The 11,382-nt window shown below is 38.9% G+C and overlaps 1 pseudogene; it reads left to right on the top strand.

Moving 5' to 3' along the window:
- Positions 1 to 3,222: 3,222 nt before the first annotated feature.
- Positions 3,223 to 10,450, top strand: LOC148131633 (vomeronasal type-2 receptor 26-like; annotated as a pseudogene).
- The last annotated feature ends 932 nt before the right edge of the window (positions 10,451 to 11,382 follow it).

Here is an 11,382-nt window from a genome sequence, read left to right on the forward strand (position 1 = left end):
CTGTGAATTTCCCTTTACTATTAGTTGGCTAGATTTTTGTATACAGCTTCAGCTTACAATAAATCTTTATACCCATTTGAGCTGTCTGAAACTCCTAATTTTCCTGGCTCCTGAGAAATATTTTAAAATAAATAAATAAACAAGCAAATGACCATTGTGAGGGAGAACAGAAATTTTCTGTCAGTGTTCCCTACAGAACTATACACAAAATCTGTACTAGTCATTGTACAGTTTCTAGCAAGGATGGGGTAGTTTATAATCATTTCAAATGCATTTGGAATGAATGTGCTTTGGCCTGATCATGAGTGGTGGAATAAATACCAACATAGGTTTTTTAATTTAACATTAAACTTTTACCCTATATTCTATCTTCTTAATTGTCCATTTAATGATAAGATTTTTTTTACAGCAAAGCCAATTTTTATTTTTCATTTATTTATAAAATTTATAGGCTGACCTTCTTACCTTCAGATAATTCTCTCTGCCAATGTTGTATCGATGATCCCAAATGCCAATAGAATTTATTCATTCAGTGGGAATAAATAGGTTCAAGTGTGTGTAGTAATTGCCATCTTACCTCTACTCCTTCTGCAGCTAAATAGAAGTTGCACCTTGTTCATATAACAGATTCTTGGTGCCTCTTGTATATCAAAGCAGCTATGCTACATTTCAAATGTTACTGTAATATCCTTATATTTAGAGCAGTTTCTCAGCTTCAGAAATTTTAATATATGTGGACTTACAAATCTAAAATTGCTGAGCTTGGGAAACACCGATTTAGAATAATGTATATATCTCCTTCCCTTATTAGCTGTAAAGCAATTTCTTCTTCACATTTGGGGATCTTCTCAGTATATGTTCGAACTACCGTTGATCAGTATTCTGTATAATAGAATAACAGAGTTGGAAGAGACACTGGAAGTCTTCTAGTCCAGCCCTCTGCTTAAGCAGGAAACCCTATATCATTTCAGACAAGTGACTGTCCAGTCTCTTAAAAAAACTCCAGCATGGAAGCAAGTAATTTCACTGATTAATTGTTCTAACTATCAGGGAATTTCTCCTTAGTTCTAGGCTGGTTCTCTCTTTAATTAATTTCTCCTTAATTTCTACAATGGTAAAGATGTCAGAACTAGCAGAGGTGGAAAAACTGACTTGTTTTGTCAGGAATAAAACCAGAATTTATTTCTTTTATTTCTATACCACCCCCTCACCTAAGTAACACTGGGTGGTTTATAACAACATATAACAACAATATAAGCACATGATTAAAAGCATAAACAGAATTCAGAACAAAGCTAAAATTTACAGGCTAAAAATAAATTAAAAAATAAAAATAAAAAGGAGAAGACCCTCAAGCCACCAGCCACCTCTTGGATTGAGTAACACTCTTAGACCCTCCACGATAATTGGTAGAGCCAGTCTTAACATTCTTCTGGAAAATTAGAAGAAGGGAAACATTTTTTTATCTTTTTGCTGAAAATGGATAAAAATGAAATAATTTCTGGGTTTGATGATCGAAAGGGGACTGAATAAAGGGTTGTATTACTAAGGAGGGAGGCAGGATAATGTGTTTGGTTTGTAACTGCTGTAAAGAAAGGCAGACATCACCTTTTATCTCTTTTTCCTGCCTTTTCTTTAGCTCTATTGTTTTCTGCACTTTTTATTTTCTACTTTCCATTTTTCTCTCTCTCTTGTTTGTATGTTTCTGTATTTATCTTTCATTCATGTAAACACTCTTACTAAAAAAATATTTGTTTTAAAAAAGAAAGGCATGCAAGCAGCTGCAAAATAAAAGTCAGGCCCAATGACAGGTATAAGCAATGGGTGGCTTAGAGACTGCAGCATGTTTGTTTAACCTAGAAGCTAATGCTGTGACCTTGGTGTGCAGAGACAGTTAACATAAACTGGACAGCTGTCTTTCTAGGGAAGAAAAATGGAATGGAGTAACAAAAGATTGGGATATAAACATGTCAAGAAGGATAATGCAAGTGTGAAAAATAACAAAGAGATCAGTTCAATAGTTTATCCAAGCATTCCAGACGAAGGGTCACAATATTTTGTTGTTTATTTTTCTGTTTCAAAAATATAAATTGAAAGTATGTAACAAGAGAGCTAATCTGCTAGGGTTCCCTCTTACAATCTGAAGAGTCCAAGCATCACTGTAAATGATTGTAATAACAAATCCATTTTTGCTTCTGTATCCAAATGCTTGGTTTTCTTCTGAAGTGAGGATTTTCTCCACAAAAACCTGCCTTCTATACATTGTTTTTAAAATGTGGGTATTCCTTAAGGAAAAAAGTATGGTGAATTGCAATACATCTCTAGCACAAGCAGAAATCAAATTCTGGAGCAATGGTCACCTAATAGGACAGTATGGTTTTGTACTTGTTATGTAATGCCCTGGAAAGACAGTTCTAAAAAAATGAGATCTATATTTTGATTTTTGCAGTTAGCTGCTCCTTTGTATTCAGCTCACACCTTAGCAAAATAATGTAGCACTTGGGGAAAAAGATGCAACCCAACAGCCCAGCACTAGAGGCCAAGATGGAGAAGACCTGCACAGCAACCATGTACTTTCCCTTGGTGCTCAGGTAGGTGGGCACAAAGGAGACCCAAACACTACAGAAAACCAGCATACTGAAGGTGATCAGCTTGGCTTCATTGAAAGCCCCAGGCAGCCTCCGGGCCAGGAAAGCCACTGTGAAGCAAACAAGAGCCAGGAAACCCATATAACCCAGGGCAGAGTAAAACATGATAACAGGTCCTTCATTGCATTGCAGGATAATCTCTTCAGGGTGTGAGTGCTTGTCATTGTCAGGGAAGGGAGGAAAGATTCCCAGCCAGATGGAGCAAATCAGAACTTGCACAGCAGAGGAAACAAGAACAAGAGCATTGGCCAGTGTCTTCCCAAGCCATCTCCTCACACTGTTTCCTGGCTTTGTTGCCAAGAAGGCCAGCACCACTGTGATGGTTTTGGCTAAGAGGGAAGAGACGGCCACTGAGAAAACAATGAAGAAGGCTGTTTGTCGGAGAAGACAGGTAGCTTTCTTTGGCCTGCCAATGAAGAGGAAGCTGGTGAGAAATGAGAGGAGGAGTGATGTGAGTAGAATGTAGGAGAGATCCCGGTTGTTGGCTTTGACTATTGGAGTTTCATGGTATTTAATGAAAATTGCTAACACAAAGGCTGTGATGAATGACAAAAATAGAGCAAAGACAACCAGGATGATTCCCAAATATTCTCCATATGACAAGAAGGTGATATACTTTGGTAGACAGTGATCTTGCCTTGCATTTGGATGGTGATCTTCCAAACATCTGGTGCAGTAGACTGCATCTGTAATGAAGGAGAAGATTTCCCTTATTTATCCTTAGTAATCCCACAGTGTAGTAAAAGGAAGCCCTGTTCCATCACAGAAAGTGCTGTAATGGGTAAAATAACAGGGCCACTAAAAATAAATTAGACATTGTGGAATCACACATAAGAAGATAGTGTAGAGAGTGAGAAAGAGAAGATTGTGTTGATATAAATTTGCATTATGCCAGTAACTGTTCTCTGCCCGTCCATATTTTAAAAATTCCCCTTCACACTGTTCTTTTAAAAAAGTAATGATCATCTGAATTATATTCAAGCTTGTTTCAATAGGTCAAAATTATTACTTGAGTGTTTCCCACCTCTAAATGCTTATTTTGGCTCAAATTTATCAATTCTTCAATTGTTCCCAATGAAACTTCAAACTCTGCCAAGGCAGAATATTGACAGGTATACATCTGTGACAAGTATTCCTTTGGTCCCTATTTATTAACTTGCTTCAATAAAGCCACTTGTCCAAACAAAAAACAAAAAAAACCAACAATAACTACAATGGTTCAATGAGCATTTCTGATCTTGATGGAAAAGTCCCTTGGTGATAGTCTTTGTCAATTGGTTCCACAAGAGATCTTGATTGAAAAACAATAAACATGTTTTGAATTTCACATGCTGTATTTTGACCAAGAGATATAATCATTTTCATGCAGTCTTTCTCTGGGACCTGAACCAGGGTTGGGATTCTACAGGTTCTCACCTATTCGCTAGAACTGGTTGTTAACTTTCTAAGCAGTTCGGAGAACCGGTTGTCTCCTTTTGTTTTTTTCTACCTTTCTTGCATTCTTGGTAGTATGCCTAGACTTACAGTCTCCAAAGGGGTTTTTTTTTTCTTTGCTGGTACTTTCTTAAAGGGGAAGGGTTGTTTTAAGCTTTTTACATTGCTGTTGGGAGGAAATACTCCCCTGTTGGAGTTAGCACTAATTGAATAATGAAGCAGAGCTGCTAGAAAGAAGCTTTTAATGACAAGAAACCAAGATGAGTGACATTCAGCAAGACTTCTTGGCTAGCTAGAAAGATTGACATTCAAACGTGAGTTTACATACTCTTTTTGTGATTTGGTCTAAAACTGGTGACCATTCAAAGTTGCAATGGCACTGAAAAAAGTGACTTATGACCATTTTTCACACTTACGAACATTGCAGCATCCCCACTGTCATGAGAGGCCAGGCGAGGAGAAGCGCCCCTTGATGTGAGCGATGTTGAGTTCCCAGTCACATGACCAAGCCACACCATAGAACCGGTTGTTAAGAAATTTGAATCCCACCCCTGACACAGGGTAATAGACACTATGTTGGGAGAAGCCTGTGGATCTCATTTCTGAAGTCCTGAGACCATTAAGTTTGTAAGAGAGGAAACCAGTTGAAAATATATCATTCTCATCATCTCACAACAAGATCAAGTAAAAGCAACTATTTCAGAGTTTATAGGACTGCTCAGTAGACATTCGATGTCCATCTTGACTAAAGGCAGATTCTCTTCTCTGCTGTTCCAGTTTCACCCTTTCTTGCAAGACTCTCAGTTTTACAACGCTTCTATTGACGGAGTATATTTGAATGAGAATGGTGAACTAGCAGCTGATTTGGACATTGTGAATTGGGTCAAGTTTTCCAATAAGTCTGTTGTCAGTGTGAAATTTGGAAGCATAGCAAGGCAAGATTCCTCGGAGCCCTTATTCAAGATTGACAAAGAAGCCATAATGTGGCCCAAATGGCTCAACCAGGTGAGGAAAAGAAGTCGTTCCATGTCACTTCCTTTCTCCTACAAGGATCTTCTGATCCTTTCTCAGTATTGTTGTCTCAATGGGCTTTGAGATACTGTACAATAGTGATAAATAGTGCAAAATCAGAAGATATGGAGAGACCTAGCCAGAGGTAGTATTCAGCAGGTTCTGGAGAACCAGTAGTGGAAATTTTGAGTAGTTCGGAGAACCAGCAAATATCAACTCTGACTGGCCCCGCTCCCATCTATTCTCTGCCTCCCAAGTCCCAGCTGATCGGCTGGGTCTTCTTTGGTTGCCCTGCACAGGAGAACAGAGCTGGAAAGCAGGTTAGTGGGGTGGGAAGAGAATAGGATTTTGCAGTAACCTTCCCCCAGGAGTAGGGAGAGAATGGAGATTTTACAATATCCTTCCTCTGCCACGCCCACCAAGTTACACCCACCAAGCCACGGCCACAGAACTGGTATTAAATTTTTTTGAATCCCCCCACTGACCTAGCCCATAGAGCCACCAAGAATTGAACATCACTGATGTGTGGATACCATCAACATCATCACAATACTGATAAAAGAATGTTTGTAGTTCAGGGTTGAAGTTTTATTTATTTATTAGGTTTATTTTCCATCATATAATTTCAAAATGACTCAAAATAGCACTAGCACTTCACAGTGCTTCACAGCCCCTCTCTAAGCTGTTTACAGAGTTGGCCCATGGTCCTCAACAATCTGGGTCCTCATTTTGCCCACTTCAGAAGGATGGAAGGCTGAGTCAATCTTGAACCAATCAGGCCAGTTTTCTCATTTTGAAACAACTCAAAATGTGGGGTCCTTGGTGCTCTAAGAACATGGTTCTTTTCTTGCAGAGATGTCATTGCTCAAACTAGATAACATCATCAATGACCCCGTACAATGCAATACTTGCCATGGATATGGCAGTTTTCAACATGTGAATGATAAAAATAAATATATTTCTGGAAGTCTATATTCCATTACATTTTTACCACTCACTCTCAGCAACAGCCCTATTCCCAGTTAGTAAAAGCAGTCTATTTTTCTTGCTTTGCTGCTTAGAGCCTGCCACCCTCCAGATGCGTGGAAAGATGCCATCCTGGGTTCCTGAAAGTGATTCAGAGAGGACGGCCAATTTGCTGCTATGACTGCATTCCTTGTGCGAAGGGGAGCCATCTCCACTCAGGAAGGTGAGTGGCTCAGGAAGGAGAACAAGCTGTTGAAAATGATTGCAAATCAGTGGTAGGGTTCAAATAATTCACCCAGGGTCATATTGGCTGTCATGGGAGGCATGGCCCATCCCTCTCGCAATGGCCAATCTGACCCTGGGTGAACCGTTGTTAAATTAAATCTCCCCCGACTTTCAAAGTGGATCCCAAGAACTGTGCTATAATGCAGAAACAGGAAACAGAGTGGCCAGCATGAGGGAAGGAGGAGGAGCAAGGAGAAGAAAGAGGGAAAGCGGCCTCCTTCTTCCCTCACGCCAGCCACTCCATTACCTGTTTCTCCATTGCAGCGCAGTACCCAGGATCCACTTTGATAGCCAGGGTGGTCGGGTGGTGTTAACAACCAGTTCGCCTGAACCGGCGGGAACCAGCTGAATCCCATCACTGTAAATGCAAACCGTTTGGAAAGTATGTTGTGCATTCAGCAATTATTTCAAATCAAGGAAGAAGAAATTATACAGGAAGACAATCTGGGACTTTTTGTGACATGGCAGCAGATCAGTAATCTATAACTATTGCCCATTAAGTGGTATGAAAACTCTTTTTTTCAGGGTCATATTGGGTCCGTGCAACTGGCTCCAAAAAGAAGCTTCAGTACACAACTGGAAGGCAAGAGAGCATGAATGTTGCTTGTGTCTCCAACTCATTCAAGGCAATCATGAATTTCTCAGGGCCTGATGGCTACCAACACATGCCCACTGCCATGAATTCATGCAAGAGCAGCTTTTTCATCACCTCCGGTAGCCTGGAAAAAAGGGCTTAATTGCTATCACAGTCTTCCAAAATATTGCTATAAAAATGGCATTGTCCAGATACTTTTAACGGCACATTTCCTGGCCTGCAAGAATTCTATCTGCACATTTCTGAATGGTTGCAGGAGCTTCATTACAATTAAAAGCCATTTTACTGAACTAGAACCGCCCTTGAAATGTAGCAAACACTCTCTTAGTTTTAGAGCTATCCTCAGAAGGTATCTAACAATAGGCCACATTCAAATGCAGAGAGATATATCTCTTCCTGGCATAGGGCAAATATCAAACATAGTAACAGATTTACTTCCCTTGTCTTGAATAAATTGCTCTATTGGTTATTTGGACCTGAGATTTCACAATTGAAATACTGAAGGCTGTTTTTGAACCAAGATTGTTAAAAGGAAAAACAGAAATGTAACATTAGTTTATTTGATCTAGGTTAAAATAGATAGCTATGGAAAGAAGAGATCATTTTTTGTAGTTTAGGGCAAGGTGACAAGTTACTAAAATTGTTTATACTTGTGATGAAGGTGGAAATAGATATAGATAGATAGATAGATAGATAGATAGATAGATAGATAGACAGATGATAGATAGATAGATAGATAGATAGACAGAAGATAGATAGATAAATAGACAAATGATAGAAAGATGATAGATACATGATAAATAGATAGATAGATGGTGCATAAGTGCACCATCGTGCCTACCATCCCTGTCCTATTGTCCCCATTTATTCATATCTATTTCCTGTATTCTTACTCATTTTTATACCTATACCTATTATCTTGTAAGCAATTGACAAATCAAATAAATAAAATAAAAATGAATACAATGATAGAGATAAATAGATAAATAGATGATATGGTAGATAATTTCTATCCATATTATAATTTTTTCTTCTTTTCCACCCTTTCTCTTTATTGAACTTTTGAAATAATCTTACTATCACTTTTGTTTGTTATGCATCCTACTTATTCTTCTGGTCTTTCAAAAGAATTTAGTCAACAGTTGGTTCACATATTGACTGGTCAATACCAATAATTGCTACCAAAAGGCTAACAATAATCACCTGCTTTTGCTTTTCTCAGACATTTTGTTCTGGAGGAACCCTTAAAATGTATATTCAGGTCAGGAGGGATTTAATTTTTTTAACAACTAGTTCTGTGGGCATGGTTTAGTTGGAGGGCATGGCTTGCTGATCATGTGACTGGGTGGGCGTGGCCAACTCAACATCACTCACATCAAGGGGGGCATCTCCTCGCCTGGCCTCTCATGACAGTGGGGATGCTGCAACATTCGTAAGTATGAACAATGGTCATAAGTCACTTTTTTCAGTGCCATTGTAACTTTGAATGGTCACCAGTTTTAGACCAAAACTCAAAAAGGGTATGTAAACTCACGTTTGAATGTCAATCTTTCTAGCTAGCCAAGAAGCCTTGCTGAATGTCACTCATCTTGGTTCCTTGTCATTAAAAGCTTCTTTCTGGCAGCTCTGCTTCATTATTCAATTAGTGCTAACTCCAACAGGGGAGTATTTCCTCCCAACAGCAATGTAAAACGCTTAAAACAACCCTTCCCCTTTAAGAAAGTACCAGCAAAGAAAAAAAAAAACTCCTTTGGAGACAGTATGTCTAGGCATACTACCAAGAATGCAAGAAGGGTGGAAAAAAACAAAAGGAAATTTCTTCCAACAACCGGTTCTCCGAACTGCTTAGAAAGTTAACAACCAGTTCTAGCGAATAGGTGAGAACCTGTAGAATCCCACCCCTGGTTCAGGTCCCAGAGAAAGACTGCATGAAAATGATTATATCTCTTGGTCAAAATACAGCATGTGAAATTCAAAACATCTTTATTGTTTTTCAATCAAGATCTCTTGTGGAACCAATTGACAAAGACCAAGGGACCAAGGGACTTTTCCATCAAGATAAGAAATGCTCATTGAACCATTGTAGTTATTGTTTTTTTGTTTTTTTTTTTTGGACAAGTGGCTTTATTGAAGCAAGTTAATAAATATGAAACAAAGGAATACTTGTCACAGATGTATACCAGTCAATATTCTGCCTTGGCAGAGTTTGAAGTTTCATTGGGAACAATTGAAGAATGGATAAATTTGAGCCAAAATAAGCATTTAGAGGTGGGAAACACTCAAGTAATAATTTTGACCTATTGAAACAAGCTTGAATATAATTCAGATGATCATTACTTTTTTAAAAGAACAGTGTGAAGGGGAATTTTTAAAATATGGACGGGCAGAGAACAGTTACTGGCATAATGCAAATTTATATCAACACAATCTTCTCTTTCTCACTCCCTACACTATCCTCTTATGTGTGATTTCACAATGTAAAATTTATTTTTAGTGGCCCTGTTATTTTACCCATTACTGCACTTTCTGTGATGGAACAGGGCTTCCTTTTACTACACTGTGGGATTACTAAGGATAAATAAGGGAAATCTTCTCCTTCATTACAGATGCAGTCTACTGCACCAGATGTTTGGAAGATCAGCATCCAAATGAACACCGAGATCACTGTCTGCCAAAGTTTATCACCTTCTTGTCATGTGGAGAGTATTTGGGAATCATCCTGGCTTCCTTTGCTCTATTTTTGTCATTCATCACAGCCTTTGTGTTAGCAATTTTCATTAAATACCATGAAACTCCAATAGTCAAAGCCAACAACCGGGATCTCTCCTACATTCTACTCACATCACTCCTCCTTTCTTTTCTCACTAGCTTTCTCTTCATTGGCCAGCCAAGGAAAGTTACCTGTCTTCTCCGACAATCAGCCTTCAGTATCATTTTCTCAGTGGCTGTCTCTTCCCTCTTAGCCAAAACCATCACAGTGGTGCTGGCCTTCTTGGCAACAAAGCCAGGAAACAGTGTGAGGAGATGGCTTGGGAAGACACTGGCCAATGCTCTTGTTCTTGTTTCCTCTGCTGTGCAAGTTCTGATTTGCTCCATCTGGCTGGGAATCTTTCCTCCTTTCCCTGACACTGACAAGCACTCACAACCTGAAGAGATTATCCTGCAATGCAATGAAGGACCTGTTATCATGTTTTACTCTGCCCTGGGTTATATGGGTTTCCTGGCTCTTGTTTGCTTCACAGTGGCTTTCCTGGCCCGGAGGCTGCCTGGGGCTTTCAACGAAGCCAAGCTGATCACCTTCAGCATGCTGGTTTTCTGTAGTGTTTGGGTCTCCTTTGTGCCCACCTACCTGAGCACCAAGGGCAAGTACATGGTGGCTGTGCAGGTCTTCTCCATCTTGGCCTCTAGTGCTGGGCTGTTGGGTTGCATCTTTTTCCCCAAGTGCTACATTATTTTGCTAAGGTGTGAGCTGAATACAAAGGAGCAGCTAACTGCAAAAATCAAAATATAGATCTCATTTTTTTAGAACTGTCTTTCCAGGGCATTACATAGCAAGTACAAAACCATACTGTCCTATTAGGTGACCATTGCTCCAGATTTTGATTTCTGCTTGTGCTAGAGATGTACATTCATTTATTGCAATTTACCACATATTTTTTTTCCTTAAGGAATACCCACATTTTAAGAACAATGTATAGAAGGGAGGTTTTTGTGTGGGAAATCCTCACTTCAGAAGAAAACCAAGCATTTAGAGACAGAAGCAAAAATGGATTTGTTATTGCAATCGCTTACAGTGATCCTTGGACTCTTCAGATTGTAAGAAAGAACCTGTCATATGTAAGAATTACATATTAAGAGTTACACCTGTGAAAATGTGGAACAGAAGGAAAATCCTATTTATCCGATTATTTGAACTATGCAATGATTACTGGACAGTTATATAACTATATGTAATAAACATGTTATGTTCTCTAACTTGTTATGTTCTGAAGCAAATGTCAGTTGTTTGCGCTAGAATATGGGACTGTAATTTTTGGCATACAGATATTTGAAAAAGATCCTAGGTCATCCTGACCAAAGCGGAACTGGTTAATGAGCTATTGTGTTACAAAAATACCCAGATGGACATAACAGAAAGAAAAGGCCATGAGAACGAGGTGGTTACCAAGAGATGGTGCAGCTGCACCTTCATTGTTTAGATTACCTAGAAGTATTACACAGATAGGGAAAACTTTAACGATATCTGGTGTAAAAGGAGAACCTTTTAATGTCCCTATTGTTGAGAATATGTATTTAAAAAGAGGACAATGTGAAATAAAACTGAATGTTTAATTGGTACCTGAAGCAGGTATAAATTTGTTAGGTAGAGATGCTTTATCCTTACCTGGATGTGAGCTTACTTTTACAGGACCATTGCACCATTAATTTGTTAACTGAGGAACA

Source organism: Notechis scutatus, chromosome 2, assembly GCF_049901735.1.
Source record: "Notechis scutatus isolate UNSWTSFEM ecotype Mainland chromosome 2, rNotScu1.2, whole genome shotgun sequence".
Taxonomy (NCBI): Eukaryota; Metazoa; Chordata; class Lepidosauria; order Squamata; family Elapidae; genus Notechis; species Notechis scutatus.